The sequence below is a fragment of the Myotis daubentonii genome, chromosome 5, assembly GCF_963259705.1.
Source record: "Myotis daubentonii chromosome 5, mMyoDau2.1, whole genome shotgun sequence".
Classification (NCBI taxonomy): domain Eukaryota; kingdom Metazoa; phylum Chordata; class Mammalia; order Chiroptera; family Vespertilionidae; genus Myotis; species Myotis daubentonii.
Window position 1 is genome coordinate 85,225,402 of NC_081844.1, and position 18,267 is coordinate 85,243,668.

General features: G+C 41.6%; 1 long non-coding RNA gene across 1 annotated transcript in view; it reads left to right on the top strand.

Annotated features, from left to right (window-relative positions):
* The first annotated feature begins 16,353 nt into the window (after window positions 1-16,353).
* LOC132234337 (uncharacterized) overlaps window positions 16,354-18,267 on the top strand; it is an 8,085-nt gene continuing 6,171 nt past the window's right edge. Inside the window, exon 1 of the long non-coding RNA XR_009452888.1 lies at window positions 16,354-16,707. This is a non-coding gene — a long non-coding RNA (uncharacterized LOC132234337). The remainder of the gene's footprint in view (window positions 16,708-18,267) is intronic.

Genomic DNA, 18,267 nt, shown 5'->3' on the forward strand with positions numbered 1-18,267 from the left:
TCTCCCCACACACATACTTTAAATCTATGATGTTACATGTAAATTGGAATAAAATAAATTATCATGTTTGTATAAATCATTTTGAGTTATGCTAATTCATTGAATATGTTAGTTGTATATTAAACCAACATGAGCAGATCCTGTGGGTTGTCAAAACTTACTTTAAAAAATTGTTCCTGCAGCTATCATAGCTATTAGATGCTTTTTAAAAATAATACCTTGACTTTAGGAAACACTTCTATTCTTGTTTAACTTTGTAAGGTAAGAGGCTTAAGGGAACCCAGCTGAGCTTTGAATATCCCATCTTTTTCTGCTTCAATATTTGTATTTTATACCAGACATGCCTATTATAAACAATTCACACATAGTATAGCAAGTTCTTAATCATAATGAATTCCACTTTGGTACTTCTCTTTATAATTGGAATTAGCACTACCACATGCACTGAGAAATGCTAAATTATTACCAACATCTCTGGTGTCATGCTGCTTCTCATGATACTTTCAATGACCCCATCATAAAACCTAAAATATCACAATTGTGCTCATATGCATGAAGTCTATATCCTTTATGCTGGCAGAACATAGTTTAAGCAACATGAGGTAAATATCAGCAGATAAGAAAGATAAGTTTTGCAATAAGCAGGAACCTAATGTTTTAGTGTTTGGAGACATTAGTGCAAGCACACTGAATAACTGTAGCTAGTATTGTGCACTTTGTCTTTCATTTGTGGCCATTGTGGCTGGCCATTATGCCATTAGCTGTCTTCCTCTACTGATTTAATCTCCTTTTCTGTCCCATGTTCTCTGGTGGGGATTGTTTCAATCTGCTCAATTTCTAGGTGGGACCTCTCAGCTCATTTTTGAAAACCTGCATTTTCATTTTTGTGCTTACAACCTATTTAATAGTGGAGTTTAAAAGGTCAAAACATCCTTGGTATAGGGATCCTAGAACAAGATATGAACGTGCTTTATATCAGACTCTGAAGAGTTACGAAAGAAAATTACAATTTTAAAAATTTGATATCAGCATTAATTAAATTTTCTCTAGCCTCTTCTTAAATTTCCAATATAAGACCTGAGTTTGAAATCCTGTTCTGCCATTGACTTAACTGAATGAGCTGGGGCAGTCCTCTACTTCTTCTCAGCCTTGTGTTTCTATCTGTAAAAGAAGGATCCTGGTATCTACCCCACCTCTCTCACAGGACCTAAGTGAGGCTCCGAAGGCGTTTTTAAAACACCAAATCTGGTTGGGAAAACAAGGAGGGACTTGTAGAATTTTTGCATCATCATTTCACCACAACAAAAGAGACCACGAATTTTATTAAAAATCATCATTGCCTCTCTTCACTCATTCCCCAGATAACCCATACAAACGGGAGGCCTAAAGGTCCAAGCAGAGGAGTGGTGGCTCAGTCATGTGTGGGAGCTAGCTGACTGTCAAATTCTCAGGAATTGTGTATGTTAGTTGTTAATCCTGGCCACTATTAAAAATTAAATTATTTAGGAACTTAAAATTTAAGTAAGATTTTTTTTAAAAAAAACAAAGGTTTATTATTTTAAATTTTACTAATATCTATGCTTTATAAAGTTATTTTCTTCTCTTCTGCATATTGGATATATTAGTATATACGGTGTGATACACATATCTCTTCTCAATTCTGCATTCAGAAATGTTATTTTGGTAGTTTGAAATCAACCATGGCAGAGTATTTACACTGTAAAAATTGGAAAACACTACAAATTAGGCTTGATTTATTTTGTTGATTGTCTCAAGATAGTGAGGGGAGAAATTTTAATAATGATGATTAAACTTAAAATTGTGTTAATTTATGAATAACACAAAAAAATTGAGGAAATGTCTTTTCAGTACCTGAAACCTTTGATCAGCAAAGAAGTCTCTCACATCATTGAAAAATGCATGCAATCCATCATATATCTTTGTTGTTTCACTTTCATCTCCCTTGAAAATACATATATACTGCCCCCCTCCCAACAGTTGTTAAATATTTATCAGCACAGGGGTGGACACGATCTAGTTAACTATTAAAAAAGATCATTCCACCTATAACGTGGAGCCTGTGTTGTAGGAGCTAAGAAAAGAAGCAGAGCAGTGAGGAGGCAGGGGCGTTGGTTCTGGGAAAGATGGGAATTGTACTGGGGTGGTGGCAGCGGAAGTGGGAAGCTATGGTGGGACAGGGGAAGCATTTTGGAGACTAAAGGAAGGCAAACCAGTCAGTTGTAGCTCTATGGAAGAGATGGACTTTGAGGAGTGCCTATGCTAAAGGAAGGCCGCCTAGTGAATACTAAGAAGGCTCAATGGTTGAAGGAAGTGAGTGCACAGAAAGCTGTACCTGAGGAATAGAGTAAGGAGCAGCATGTGGAAGGAGGTAAGAAAACATTGGTAGTGTTAGAGTTTAAGTAAATATCTTTGAAACAGGAGAACCAAGATGGCGGCGTAGGTTAACGCCGGAGTTTGCTGCTTTGAACAACTACTTCAAAAGTGAAACTAAAACACGGAACGGACATCACCCAGAACCACAGGAACGCTGGCTGAGTGGAAGTCCTACAACTAGGAGGAAAGAGAAACGCATACGGACACTCAGAGGAGGCGCAGTGCTGAAGTCAAATTCTGAGGTGCAGAGCGCGCGGAGCGGGCTGGCGGCGGAGGGCACGGTTGGCGTTTTCAATCGGGAGGGAGTCGCAGACTCTGAGCCCCAGATCCGGGCGAGTCTTTAGGAACCCAGACTCAAACGGGAGAAGCGGGACTGTCTGGCTTCGGTCAGAGCGAGTGCAGCTTTCTCTCCGAGCTTTGAAGCGGGTGCTGGGACTCAGAGAGGCAGAGCCCCTGGGGACAGGACTGAGAGCCGCCATAACTGCTCTCTCCGGCCCACCCTGTTGATCCTGTGCAACCCGCCCTGCCCAAGCCCTGCACAGAGGCCTTTGCCGGATAGCCTCAGGCAAAGGCTAGATTAGCACCTCCCTAGAGGACAGAAGTTCTCTCACTGCTGACACAGCTGATTCTCATAGCCACTTGGCCTGGAGGTCAAACCCTCCCTGGAATTAGCTACAACAATCAAGATTTATCTATAAGACTGTGAACAAAGACCACTAGGGGGTGCACCAAGGAAGCATAACAAAATGCGGAGACAAAGAAACAGGACAAAATTGTCAATGGAAGAAATAGAGTTCAGAACCACACTTTTAAGGTCTCTCAAGAACTGTTTAGAAGCTGCCGATAAACTTAATGAGATCTACACGAAAACTATTAAGACCCTCGATCTTATATTGGGGAACCAACTAGAAATTAAGCACACACGGACTGAAATAACGAATATTATACAGACGCCCGACAGCAGACCAGAGGAGCGCAAGAATCAAGTCAATGATTTGAAATGCGAGGAAGCAAAAAACATCCAACCAGAAAAGCAAAATGAAAAAAGAATCCAAAAATGCGAGGATAGTGTAAGGAGCCTCTGGGACAGCTTCAAGCGTACCAACATCAGAATTATAGGGGTGCCAGAAGATGAGAGAGAGCAAGATATTGAAAACCTATTTGAAGAAATAATGACAGAAAACTTCCCCCACCTGGTGAAAGAAATGGACTTACAGGTCCAAGAAGCGCGGAGAACCCCAAACAAAAGGAATCCAAAGAGGACCACACCAAGACACATCATAATTAAAATGCCAAGAGCAAAAGATAAAGAGAGAATCTTAAAAACAGCAAGAGAAAGAAACTCAGTTACCTACAAGGGAATACCCATACGACTGTCAGCTGATTTCTCAACAGAAACTTTGCAGGCCAGAAGGGAGTGGCAAGAAATATTCAAAGTGATGAATACCAAGAACCTACAACCAAGATTACTTTATCCAGCAAAGCTATCATTCAGAACTGAAGGTCAGATAGAGAGCTTCACAGATAAGGAAAAGCTAAAGGAGTTCATCACCACCAAACCAGGATTATATGAAATGCTGAAAGGTATCCTTTAAGAAGAGGAAGAGGAAGAAAAAGGCAAAGATACGAATTATGAACAACAAATATGCATCTATCAACAAGTGAATCTAAGAATCAAGTGAATAAATAATCTGATGAACAGAATGAACTGTTGATTATAATAGAATCAGGGACATAGAAAGGGAATGGACTGACTATTCTTGGGGGGAAAGGGGTGTGGGAGATGTGGGAAGAGACTGGACAAAAATCGTGCACCTATGGATGAGGGCAGTGGGTGGGGAGTGAGGGCGGAGGGTGGGGCGGGAACTGGGAGGAGGGGAGTTATGGGGGGGGGGAAGGGAACAAATGTAATAATCTGAACAATAAAGATTTAATTAAAAAAAGTATCTTTGAAACATCTGGAGAAAGTTGGGCTTCATTGCCTTGCAGTGGGAGAGTGTGTGTGTGTGTGTGTGTGTGTGTGTGTGTGTGTGTGTGTCGGGGGAGGAGGTGGGGGGGTAGAACCCAAGTACCAGTAACATGTCATAACTTGAACTCACATTGTCAGTTTTCTTACTCCTCTAGAAATTTGATTGAGAATTTTGCCTACATCAAGAGATTGTTTCTTCATCCCAATGCCTCGATCCTAACCTAATCTACATAGATTATTTTTTCCCCAGCATTTGCCCATTTTAATTTTGAAACTCTCCCTCACTCAATCACCTTGTGCTGCAAAGATAGTGCTTTCTATTTTTACATTACTCATGGCCTTGTTGACAGTTTTTCCTGGCTCCGTCATAAAGAAGGACCCTATCATAAGTCACCCTACTGTATTGCCTACTAGTTTTCAGAAAGCTTCTGGCTACCCTGCCTCCTCCCTTACAAACTAAAATCTATACTCCACACTGCAGGTTGTATACTTTGGTTTTAACATTTTTCAAGAGAAATTATGAAATTTTATGGCATTTAAAAAACAGTAAATGTTTTATAAAAGAAAGAATAACCACTTACCATTTACCCACCCTTTCAACTCCAATGGCCAAAGAAAGGACAAATTATCAACTACAGTGCTACCAATGACGGACACTTTCAGGATTCTGTTTGTAATATCAATTTGGTTCACTTTGGTCTCCTGATAATTAGCTATTTTATTGATGATTTCAATTAATTATAGAATCTTTATTAATAGTAGGGACTTTCCCAACTAACTGTCTCTCCCATCCATTTATTCCTTCAGCAACATATAATTCCTTCAACAAAATAGCAACTATTACCTGTTAGGCCCCACTGGAAGGCTGTGGGAATATAAAATTGTTAAGATATAATCTCTACGCTGGAGGAAATGCAGACAGATTTAGTAACAAGTCATTACCACTCCAGAAATATGCATTAAGAAGTCATTGGGTGTTTAAGAAGGAAGTAGGTGTGGGTATGGAGATGGTGGTCAAGGAGGGTTCCTGATTTGATAAAGGGTTCCCTACAGGTTATTTGGTTATTACTTATGGAAATAACACTTACAAAGAAAGCTTACCATTAGTATTCTATCAGAACATTTTTTTGAGCATTTAAAAGAAACCAAACTGGCAAAGCAAAGAGAAAACTATTGATTTACTTAAAATTCCAGAGGAATGTTCATGTTAGGCAGGATGGATCCAGGGGCTCAGACAATGTCAAAAGGGCTTAGAGGTCCTCAAACTTTTTAAACAGGGGGCCAGTTCACTGTCCCTCAGACATTCCACACATGTGCACTTAGGGCCCAGGACGGGTCGGCTGCTAAGCAGGACAGGCAGCGGTGGCAAAAACACCCGGCGGGCCAGATATATGTTTTCGGCGGGCCGCATGTGGCCCGCGGGCCGTAGACCCCTGGCAGACTGTCCACTTAGCTTTCCTTTCCTCTATTTTGGCTTTATTCCTGGGAAGGCTACTTCCACCTGGTGGCCTGCAGCACCTGGATTTAAACCATCTTACCAGCTTAGTAACTTCAGTGGAAGAGAGTCCTTTTTGTCCAATAACAGTAGTGGATGTCCCTGGGAGGGGTTTCATTGGCCTAGTTGGGTCACATGCTCACCCCTGAACTATGGGATGTAAGCAATGTGTACCCTGATAGGCAAAACCTAGGTCAAGTGTCTATCACTGACATCTAAGAGTGGGATAATCAGAGAGAGAGAGAGGGAGGGAGGGAAGGGATGGGAGAGAGATAACTGGACTTTTAAAGTAAAGTAGGAGAAAGGGGAAGCTGGGCATGCACAAAATAACAGATGTCCATTACAACAGCTACTTATCAAAATATTAACAGTGACATAAACATCATATTTTACATTTTAAGGAAATTAGTCATTACCTAAAATGTTTGTCCACAAGGGAATGAACCCTGGAAATTAAGTATCGTTGTTAAAAGTCCTACTAATTTCTGTTCCTGATTTCAGTAGAAAAAGAATATGGATTTGTACTTTAAAATTTCCAAATAATACACAAATGAATTGACTGTTGCTTGCAGAAACAGTACTTCCATTTAATTGGGCTCTTTTCGGGTGATGTAGTGATGTTTACAATGTTTAAGCTGGTTTTATAGTCTTTCACAGAAGGAATCTGTCTCCCTTGACTGTGATTCTAACGAGCATGATGGGGTAGAGAAGGCTGCTGTGAGCCCTGCCTGCTTATTTTGCTCCTTCTGTCTTGACAAGCTGAATGTCATGCAAATGTCTCCAGCCTGGGCACTGGGCAGGCAGGAAGCCAGAACCAGTAATAGAAGCAGGAGGCACTCCGTGAATACTTGCTGATTAATTTTAGCTCCATAGGTCCAATGGGTTTTCCATCCCTATAATTACCATCAGCAAATAGTTATTGAATGATGTCCAGAGTGTTTTTATTTCTCTTTCCTTGTTCCTGATTTTCATTTTCTATTTTACTTCTCAGTGATGTCATCACATATGTTTCTGTTTATCAGACCAACAGTCTCCTTGATCAGTTTCTAATTGTTCAATTTTATTCCATCTATGAGATATCTATATTTATGTATGTATGTATGTATGTATGTATATATATGTATGTATTTATCCTCACCTGAGGATATTTTTCCCATTCATTTTTAGAGAGAGTGGAAGAGAGAGGGAAAGACAGAGAGAAATAGCGATGTGAGAGAAACACATGGATTGGTTGCCTCCTGCACAAGCCCTGACCAGGGCCCAGGCCTGCAACCGAGGTATGTGCCCTTGACTGGAATCAAACCTGGGAGCCTTCAGTCTGCAGGCCCATGCTCTTACCCATTGAGCCAAATCGGCTACAGCTATTTAATTATTTTTATTATGAACAGTTCAAGTCCTGTCTGGAATTAGTGAGGGGATAGACTGTGAAAAAAATAAATAGGTTATTGAATGGCTATTCTGTTAGCACATTCCACAAATGCTTTACAAGTTAGTCTTTTTTTTTTTAATTAGAAATAATGCTTAATAAGGCTGTGAGTCCTGACTGTGTCACTCTATAGAGCAAATGGAGAGCAGTAAGGAGTGAGGGTATGAGTTATGAATATGACAAGTGGGGAAATATTTTACATAAGGAAGATTGGAGTCTCCCAAGAGAAATGGTTGTCTTTGTGTGGGTGGCCTTGGAAGAACAAAACATAACTTTAGTTAGTACTTCTGTCTATAAAAAAAAGTTTTTTTTAAAAAATAATACCTGCCTTAAAAATACATACTTACTTTTTAAAATCCAAATATAAAAAGGCAGAAATACATAAAGTAAAAACTCTCTCCCCCACAGAATCCCATTTTGCAGATGTAACTATTTTTAAGAGCTGATATGCATACTTCCAGACCATTTTTGTCTATGCATGTGTGAGTGCGTGCATGTATACACGTACATAAGTTTTAAAAAATGGGATGTCAGTATGTATATTTTTCAACTTTATTCATTACATGATCTGGGGCATCTTTTTATGTCAACACTTTTAAGTAATAGCACATTTTTCTATTGTTTGACTATATTATAATTTACGTAACCTTCTTTTTGTAGGTAGATATTTGTTTCCCATTTTTCATGATTGTAAGCCATGCTGCAATGAATATCCTTGCGCCATTGTGAAAGTATCTCTTTAGTATAGAAATCTTCAGGCAAATATAATTCATAACAATCATGAAGCACCCAAATGTGCTACATTAGTGGGCTTATTTTTAAAAAATGCTTGTCCATTGCCAGCTCATTTTCTACTTTCATCTTCCTTTAGGCATTTTAGAAAAATTCAATTAGAGCAGGAGTCATGGATGGCTGTGCAGAAGATCCCTGTGTCTGACTAATTGTCTTTGCTGAATGCATCCTTATGTTAACTGTATTATAAATTCAAGAGGATTGGTTTCCATATGAACTGGGAAACGTCACCTGCAAAGGATTATTTAGGGACACCACCATGCATTTGATGAACAACCTTCCTCCTATGATGTCCTTGATCATGACCATATGGTGGGTAGAGATTGTTTTTTACCTGCCACACATCCATCCACTCTCCGCATACGGTACTAGAATCTGAATTTTCCTTTTGGAAAACTGTCCTTTCCCGAACTTCAGGTCATGTGTTGGTGGTGGGATTAACCCCATCCCAAAATCTATGGATGGGCCAGGCCTGGACTATTAGAGTCTCTGTTCAGAGATAGGTGCATGATACTTCATTGTAGACCTTCTGGGACTATTCAGAAACTTGCCCTTTTTCAACAGTAATAGGTAAGCTGATAAGATGCGAGTCTGGAGCAACTGTATTCTACCACTTAGAGCCTCCATCAGATGAGGTTGACAAAAAAAGAAAAAAAGAAAAAGAAAAGAGATCTGGAAATAGAAAGATTCCCAATTACATAATTTGAATCTAAATCCTGAGGCGAGGGCTATCCCTATACCTGACTATTACATATTCTGAGAAATAAATTTGTTTTGTTTGTTTCAGCCAGTCAGTTAGCTTTTTCACACTCGAATCCGAAAGGCTCCTGACTTAAGAAGTAAAGGCCTACAACATGGTGTGCTGCTCCTTCCTTCTGGAGGAGAGAGGCAGGCTGGGGTTAGCTGCCATCTAGGTGACCCCCAAGGAGAAGGAGAAGCCAGAGAGAGACGCCAGTTGAATGCCTAAAAATAAACTTTACCTGCTTTGCGAGTTTGGCTAGAGTTTCCTGTTAATGATTAACTAGCTGAGATGGTCAAACTCCTTTATTTAAAATACACCAACATAAATGAGAATATCAACTTTTAGTTAATTCAGTCATTCTAGTTGCATCTGGCTCAGATTTTCATTTCAATTAATATAGAAACTGCATCTCTATTTTAGGCTGTGATTTAAAAGAAAAACAAAAACCCGGTAATCCTCCCAAAGAAATGTCTTATCTGATTTCTTCTCTTTAGGGCAGCCTAAATTATTACTCTGCCTTCCATATCAATCCAGCCTTATATTTTATTGCTTTGTTTATAGTAGATTTGATAATATATTAACTTAAATATAGTACCTGTAAATATGGTCTAGTGAAGTATATATTAAAATATTTTAGTATCTTATTATTATTGGTGTTTTTGAAACCCAAATCTGATAGCTGAAAGGAAAACACTACTATAAAAAATTAATCCCTTAGTTGAATTAAATTCACAATTCTTTTATAAATATTGCTACTGTTTTACATATGGATACTTTATACTTCTTTCTCCTCTGTAGCAGAGGATAGGTGTGGTGGTGGATAGGGATATCATTAGTTGGATTCAGTAAACATTTATTTAGTTATTAATAGCTCCAGCTCAGTCTGAAATAGACTTGAGACTCTACCTCTTGTTAGACATATGTCTTTAGGCAAGTTACTTAACCTCTCTGAATCCTAGTTTCTTTATGGGAAAAATAAAGATAATAATAGTATTTGCCTCATAAGGTTCTCACACAGATTAAATAAGCTATTTAGCATAGTGTCTGACAATTTGTGAGTGCTGTTATGTTACATGAATATTGTCGCTAAGCTCTGTGTAAGGGACTGGCAATGTAAAGAAATCAACAAATCATTATCATCCCTGCAGAAAGTGAGATGGACACGTAGGCACACTCCAATCAGAAAGGACTTGCTCTCTCTCACACACACATACCCCACCAAACCCTACCCCACCACACCACAACACACCACACCACTCCACATACCAGCTTTCTTCAGACGAAATCACTTTCCCTCTTCTATCATGGATTGTAAAGCGAGGCTCATTGAGCACCTGCTGGGATTCTATAGAAGAAATTCAGCCATAGGAAATTTTCACTATATGATTTATCAGGCTCCTCATAGCTTGGGTGTGTGTGTGTGTGGTGGGGGGAGGGTACTACAATTCTATAAACCACACAAGTTACACTTCGCTGTGGGATTTGATCCTTATAAAGCCCAAGAGAACCACAGATTTTCCACACCGGCTGAGCATGCTCAAAAGGACATTTAAACACATAGAAGTTGATCACATGCTCTTTAACCAGCAAATAAAAGCCCAGGGAAATGGAATGACTTGTCTGAAGTCTCACTGATTTGCCAAGGAACCAAAAGGAACATGCAAGTTTGCCTAACACACTGAACATAGTGATATACAATCTTCAAACATCAATATTTACCTTTTATGAATTTATTGTTGGCCATGTGTCAATCCACAAATTCATTTGTTTACTTATATAAATGCCACCCAAAATCCCTTTCACTTCACCATCAAAGTTTGTTTAACAGAGTGGACAAAGCATTGAGTGAGGGACAGGAGATGGGCTTTGGTTTTGGATTTAGGACCCTTCCCTGCTGCCCCACCCTACCCTCCAACTGCACCATCTGGGTAAGTTTCTTTTCCTCTTGTTGACTCCCTCAGGTCTCTGGACTTTCACTCCCTATCTCTTTTAACACACACAGAAGTAATTATGTTCCTTGATCTCTCTCCCTGCAGAGCTTTTAGTAGAAAGCCCATATTATTGGGCTCCTATTGTATGCCTATAAACAAGGCACTGGAGATAGAGATAAATAAGATAGGCTCCTGTCCTCAAGGTTCTCCCACTGAAAAGGAGACAAACACAAACAGATGATGTTATACAGAAAAAGCAATTAAAGAAAAAAAAGGATGAACAGGTTATGACAGGAGCACAGGAGGTCAGAGGGTGAAGGCAGGAATCTGGGAGGTTCTGGAGGAAGCAGGTCAAAACTTAAAGGATGAGCAAGAGTTGGTGGTGGGCAGATCCATGGATATAGTCTGAGGCTCGAGTGATGATCACCATGCGGAGAGGAAGAATAGTGTTAACAGAACTGGCTCAGACTAGGGCGGAACTAGAAAGAATCTAGGCTCTGAGGCTTCTAGCTGTGTGATCTTGACCTAGTTACTCAGTTTCCCTGTCTGTGAAATAGGCATGATTGGTTTTCCCCTGAGGGCTGTTGTGAGGATTCAATGAGATTACGTATGCTAATCTTAGCACTGTCCTTGACACTAATAACAGTAGTAGCAGCTACTAGTAATAATAAGAACAGTATTACCAATTTACTATCACCAACAACATATTGTTGTTTTTTAATGTATTTTTATTGATTTTCAGAGAGGAAAGAAGAGGGAGAGAGAGAGATATAGAAACATCAATGACTAGGGGCCCAGTGCACGAAATTCCTGCACTGGGTGTGGGGCGGGGGGGGGGGAGTGTCCCTCAGCCCAGCCTGCCCCCTCTCACATACTGGGAGCCCTCAGGCATTGACCCCCATTACCCTCCAATCACAGGATCGGCCCCTTGCCCAGGCCTGACGCCTCTGGCTGAGGCGTCTGGCCCAGGCAGCGGGGACCCGCAGTGGCAGCGGCCCCGCGATCGTGGGCTTCGCTTTAGGCCCAGGCAAGGGACCCCTAGCTCCTGGGACTGCCAGCTTCGACCGTGCCCAGCTCCCATCGCTGGCTCCACCCCTACTTCCTGCTATCACTGGCCAGGGCGGCAAAGGCACCTGATTCTCCGATCATGGCTGGGGGGCAGGGCAAAGGCGGCCCCAGGGCCGCCTTTGCCCTGCCCCCCAGCTCTTAGCTCCCCCCTGGGTTTCTGATCACTGTCAGTGGCAGGGGGCTTCTTCCTGCTTTCCCTTTCGCCTCCCTGCATTGTGCCTACATATGCAAATTAACCGCCATCTTGTTGTCAGTTAACTGCCAATCTTAGTTGTCAGTTAATTTGCATATAGCCCTGATTAGCCAATGAAAAGGGTAGCTTGTACGCCAATTACCATTTTTCTCTTTTATTAGTGTTGATGAGAGAGAATCATTGATTGGCTGCCTCCTGCACGCCCCCTACTGGTGATTGAGCCCGCAACTCCAGCATGTGCCCTTGACCTGAATCAAACCCGGGACCCTTCAGTCTACAGGCAGATGCTCCATCTACTGAGCCAAACCAGCTAAGGCAATATTGTTATAGCTGTTCCTTTGGCCCCTCTCCCTCTGACAAGGACACGAGCACATTCATCTTTTGCTATTAAATATATAGTCTGTTTATAAATACTTTCAATTGCGCCTGGAGACATTTTTGGTTGTTGCGATGGAAGAGGGTAGTCTCATTGGCCTCTGGTGGGCAGAGGCCAGTAATGGTGTTAACCATCCCACTATGCACAGGACAGCCCCCCACAACCATGAATTACACAGCCCGAAATGTCAGCAGTGCCGAAGTTGGCAATCCCTACCCTAGATGTAACCCACGTACGGCTTACTTTCAGTGATCATCAGGAAACACGGTAAAGCAATGTTCCTAAATATCCTAAGTTCAGCTGCAAAAGTGTATGCTTCGGATATTTTACACATTTTAACCTCTCTGGAAACAAAAGTTCTTTGGAGCCCCTGGTGGTATCATTCAAACTTTTCCTGCTACTAAAATAGTCGAGTTAAAAAAAAAAATCATTTCCCCCTCATGGATAACTCAGGATAAAACACCTTCTCTTTTAGATGGTGATTTTTAATGAAATTCACCAAAAAGAGACCTGATTAGCCCGAATTTGAGAGCCTCTTTTTCAGGAGTATGGAAACTGGCAACCGTCCTGGCTTCTCTCTACTGCCACTGGGCTCTGTCTGAATGGCTAGCCACCCAACGCTGGCCCCTGCAGCCACTGGGAGGCTGGGTGCCCTTTGAGTCCTCATGGTCTTCCTAACAGGCCTGTGGGAGCTGGGCCAACAGCAGGGGCTCAGAAGGACTTGTGTGTTCATTTCTTTCAAATGAGATTTGCTCCAAGTAGCTTTTCTAAATTGCAATGTTGATGGGTCTCGGCCTTTATTCCTTCCTTCCTGTAGAAGCAGCAGAATGGTGAAGCTCTGGGGCAAACCTGCCAGGGTTCGAATCTGGCTCTGACCCTTGTTAGCTATGTGACTTTGAGAAGCTGTGCCTCAGACTCCTTACATGTTAAATGAGAACAGACAACAGTACCTGCCTCATAGGATTGTTGTAAAGATTGAGTTCTTATATGCAAAGCACTTAGAACATAGCCTGCCACGTGTAAGCAATAAATAAATATTAGTTGTTTCTCTCACTATTTATTCTTATTTGCTCTTATGCTTCCTTCTTTTGCCCATAGGATATTCTGAAATAGATGTCAGGTGTGACGCGGACTTGGTGGAAGGTACGTGTCATTGCAGGGTATGCAACACAGTCATAGCCAAGACCGGCTGTGGTGCAAGGTGGGAGTGGCTGGAGTGGTGTTCATTGCTTGTTCAGTTCTCCTTTTCCATTAGACAACCAGCAGCTTGTTTTTCCTTTCCCCTCATCTTTACTAGTACCCAGCTTTCTCTTGCTTTTCCTAGCTTTCCCTCCCAAGTATGAAATTTCAACACAGTCTTCCCTGCTTTGACCCTCCATAGTATTTTATTTGGCCACCCCTTGTTGTTGGTTTCCAACTGAACTGCCCATCAAATAATTTGGGAATTTTCTTGAAGTACAGATAATCTTCCCCCAAAATGGTGCTGGGACAACGGGATAGTCATATGCAAAAGAATGAAGTTGGATTCTTGCCTCACATCATGTACAAAAAATTACTCAAAATGGATCAAAGAGTTAAATATGAGGTAAAACTATACAATACCAGAGGAACACATAAGTGTATATCTCTATAACTGTGGATTAGGCAGCCACCAAAAACACAGGCAAACAAGGAAAAAAATGATAACCTGGATTGTATCAAAATGAAGATTTTTCTATTTCAAAGGACATTAGGAAGAAAATGAAAAGACAGCCCACAGAATGAAATATTTGAAAATTATACATCTGATAAGGGTATTGATCCAGAACATACAAAGAACTTTCACAACTTGATACTAAAAGCCAACCTTATGTTTTCAAAACAAGATGGGCAAATGACGTGAATAGAAAGTTCTCTAAAGACACACAAATGGCCAATAAGCACATGAAAAAGTGCTCAACATCATTACTTATTAGGGAAATGCAAAAACACATGAACTGTCACTCCATACCCACAAGGATGGCTCTAATAAAAAAAAATAGAAAATAACAGTGTTAAGGGTAACTCATATATTGCCGACAGTTGTAAAATGGTGCAGCCACTGTGGCACTTCCTCAAAAAGTTAAACATAGAGTTGCCATATGACCCAGCAATTCCACTCCTGGGTATCTACTCAGGAGAAATAAAGCCATCTGTCCATATAAATACTTATACATGAATGTTTATAATACCATTACTCATAATAGCCAAAAAGTAGAAACCACCTAAATGTCCATAAACTGATAGACAGGTGAGCACAATGTGGTATATGCATACAATAGAGTATCATTCAGCTATGAAAGGGCTTGAAGTACTGATTGATACATACTACAATACAGATGAACTTTTAACACATTATGCTAAGTGAAAGAAGACAGACACGAAAGGCCACATAGTGTATAACTCCATTTCTAGGAAAGGTCCAGAACAGGCAAATCCAGAAACCAAAAGTTGATTAGTGGCTGCCAGGGGGTCTGGGAAGAAGGGGAATGGGAGTGACTGCAAAGAAGTGCAGGGTTTATTTTGGGGGTGATAGAAATGCTCTGGAATTAGATTGTGGGAATGACTGTACAAAATCAAGAATATACTAAAGCCCACTGAATTGTACTTTTTTAAAAAAATATATATTTTATTGATTTTTTATAGAGAGGAGGGGAGAGGGATAGAGAATTAGAAACATCGATGAGAGAGAAACATTGATCAGCTGCCTCCTGCACACTCCCCACTGGGGATGTGCCCGCAACCAAGGTACATGCCCTTGACCGGAATTGAACCTGGGACCCTTCAATCCGCAGGCTGACGCTCTATTCACTGAGCCAAACCAATTAGGGCTGAATTGTACTTTTTAAAATGGAGGAGTTTATGTCATGTGAATTATATGTCACTGGTAATAATAGAAAAAGACAAAAGTTATTAAAAACCAACATATGCTCTCTGTTTTCTTTGGAATGTTGATACAGTGATACAAATCAGCTAAAATAATAAAGCACAGGAGTTATGCCATTAATACTTCTTTTATAAAAAAACACATGTTCCATTCTAGGTGAGAAATAAAAGTTCATGCAGACTAGGATCAAGAATAGTTAGAGGCCAAGGGAAGGCCGAGTTTAAAGAATTTGGCTGTCAAAACTCCTTTGACTAATTTTTAAACCTCGCATGATAATTCATCGGCTCATCACAGCGGCAATTTGAAAAAAAAAAGTTCTTATTAAAACTTACGGTACACTAATTAGTGGGTCAAATCCTGTCTCAGAGGCACAAGTTAGTCATCTTGAGAAACGTCTGAGCTCTTGCAGGACACCGAACAGCTGGAAATCTGGGGCTAAGTCCCGGGCTCAGGGCCCTGCTACGTGACGGCCTCCTCCCCAGCGTCTCCAGTGGGGAAGGCTCCACAGACAGGGTCTGCTCTCTTCTCTATAAATGTGCTTTGGCCTAGTTTACTGGGGTGGGAGCGGGGGAGGGTGGGGGTGGAGCATCAGTGTCAGTGGCTGTAGGATTTGATTTGCTCATGAGAATTTAATTCATAGTAATTATATGGACTTTGTCTTGCTTATCTTTTCCTTCAGTTATGCTGTCTTTTAAAGGAGCTCGGGAACGAAGCCTGTCCTCAGTGAGCTCCTGAGCACACCTGGGCAGGTGGAACATTCCTGATCCTCAACGAGGACCCGTGGTCTATACCAGGAGAGGCTAGGATTTTCATTACGGAGAGTGACACACTGTGTCCGTACCATTTCATCCCAGATATGGCGCTTTTTTTTTTTTTTTAAGTGAAGGTATAAATAAAGATCTGAAGCACTTTGCTTCTTACTGGGTGAACACGATTAGTCACGTTGGGACTGCCCTTCTGGTGGGGTGGGGCGGAGGGAATTACCCTCAGAGGTTAACTATGAAGTTCACACAGCATGGATGCAAAGTTACCGTAAAGGGGCAGAAAGGCAGAAAGACAAGATGCAGAGAGAATAAAAGAGTTGGCAATAGAAACCTCAGCACGCTCCCTCCAGCTCCATCCAGGAGATCACGGGATCGGGGCATCCCTGTCCCTGTGGGAAGGCGCTGGCCAGTGTGGAGGTGGAAGGAGCGTTGAGACAACAGAACTCTGCAAGCTGAGAACCTGTTGGCAACAGAGTTCTTCTATAGCTGGATGCATCAGGCCGTGTTAGCCTCACAACCTGAAGATCTGATTTCCCTGCCCTTGCTTTCCCCCACAGGTTCAGTGTCCACCAGCAGCCTTTGGGACGTGTCTGCCTTCTATGGGGCACCACGTTGGAGCGGTTCAGTGCCAGACTCTGCTCACGCCAGGTGGGTTCAGTTCCCTGGCCGCACCGCTCATCTTACAAGGCACATGGCCCCTGACTTTCACTGTAAAAGGGGCTTAACCCCGGTCCTACCTGAAAGGCTTGTGAGGATATAAGCAGATCATCATATAAAGTGCTTTAAACTATGCTTGGCTCAAAGTTATGTTTAATAAATACTAACCATTATGATTATTGCCATTGTTATTCCAATGTGGGAACATCTGTGGGGGCGGGCTAGGCGGCTCGGAGGTGGCAGTTACGTTTTCATTGACAGTTACTGAGCGTCACCTGAACTTGGTGTAAGTCTGACAGGAAGAGAGGATGGTGCACTGCAGATTCAGGTTCGGATCCTGCCTGTGGATTCCCGTTACAGCCTTGACAAATTCACCAAGGCTATCAAAGCCCCCTCAGGAAGGCCCCGGGGTCTGCCTGCTGGTCTTTCTCTAAAGACACCATCTCAGTTAGGAGCTTGCTTTGGATTGTCACAGAGGAGAGTTCAGAGGAGGTAATATAATGGGACCAGTGGTTTACATGGCGACTGAAAGCTGAAATGCCAATCCACTGAGGCCTGGGCTTGTGTATATCAGGTCACACGCCTGCTTCCCTCCTGCTCTTTGGATAAAAAGCAAACTTCACGCCAGAGTCCACAAGGCCCTTCCTCTCGGGCAGTTTCTGCCTTTCCAACCACATGGCACAGCTCTCCCTTGCTCACCATGCTCTAGTCCAGGAGTTGACAAACTTCAGCAACGTTTTGTAAGGTGTTGATGGAATGCAGCACACACATTTTTTGTGTGTTGCCTGTGTCAGCTTCATGCAGCAGTGGCTGAGCTGGGTGGTTGCGGCAGAGACTATGGCCCACAGTGTCACTCGGTAACACCTAATGGCATGGGGCCTGGGAAATGAGGTCTGGTTGTGGCTCCAAGAATAAGAAATGGGCTTGTTCATCAGCTAGCAATGTTTGCTATGTGCTTGGGGGTCTTGAAACTGCCACTACCCTTACCATTGTGATCACCACCCACTTCCCCACCAAAGGCCCCAGGCACACTGTGGAACTTATAACTTCAGGGCACACATTCCAGAAAAACACTGACTTTACAAATCTGATTTGGCATTTTAAATTACTTATTTGGTGTTTTGATGAATATTGTAACTGCATGATATAGACATACTCATACAGCCAGGGCTTTAAGAACATTCAACAGGAAGCCAATGACTTCTAAATAGCTTCACCCTGAGTCTAAATGTAATGCTTAATATAGCTAACAATTAAAATAATAGCAATCAATATGTGCTACATACTTTAAATGTATGGTTTATCTAATCCTCACCTATGAGGTAAGGACTTTTGTTATCCATTTTATGAATGAGGAAAAGAGAAGTAACTTGCCCCAGTTACATAACAATAAGTAATGAACGATGGATGCAGAAACCAAAACCAGCAGTCTGATGCCAGCAAACCAATTAGTTCATTTAGCTTGCTAAGTACATTTTATGGTTAAAACTAATACCTCATTCCTGTATAGTAATTTACAGTTTACAGCATCGACTTTTCCAGATATGTAAACTGA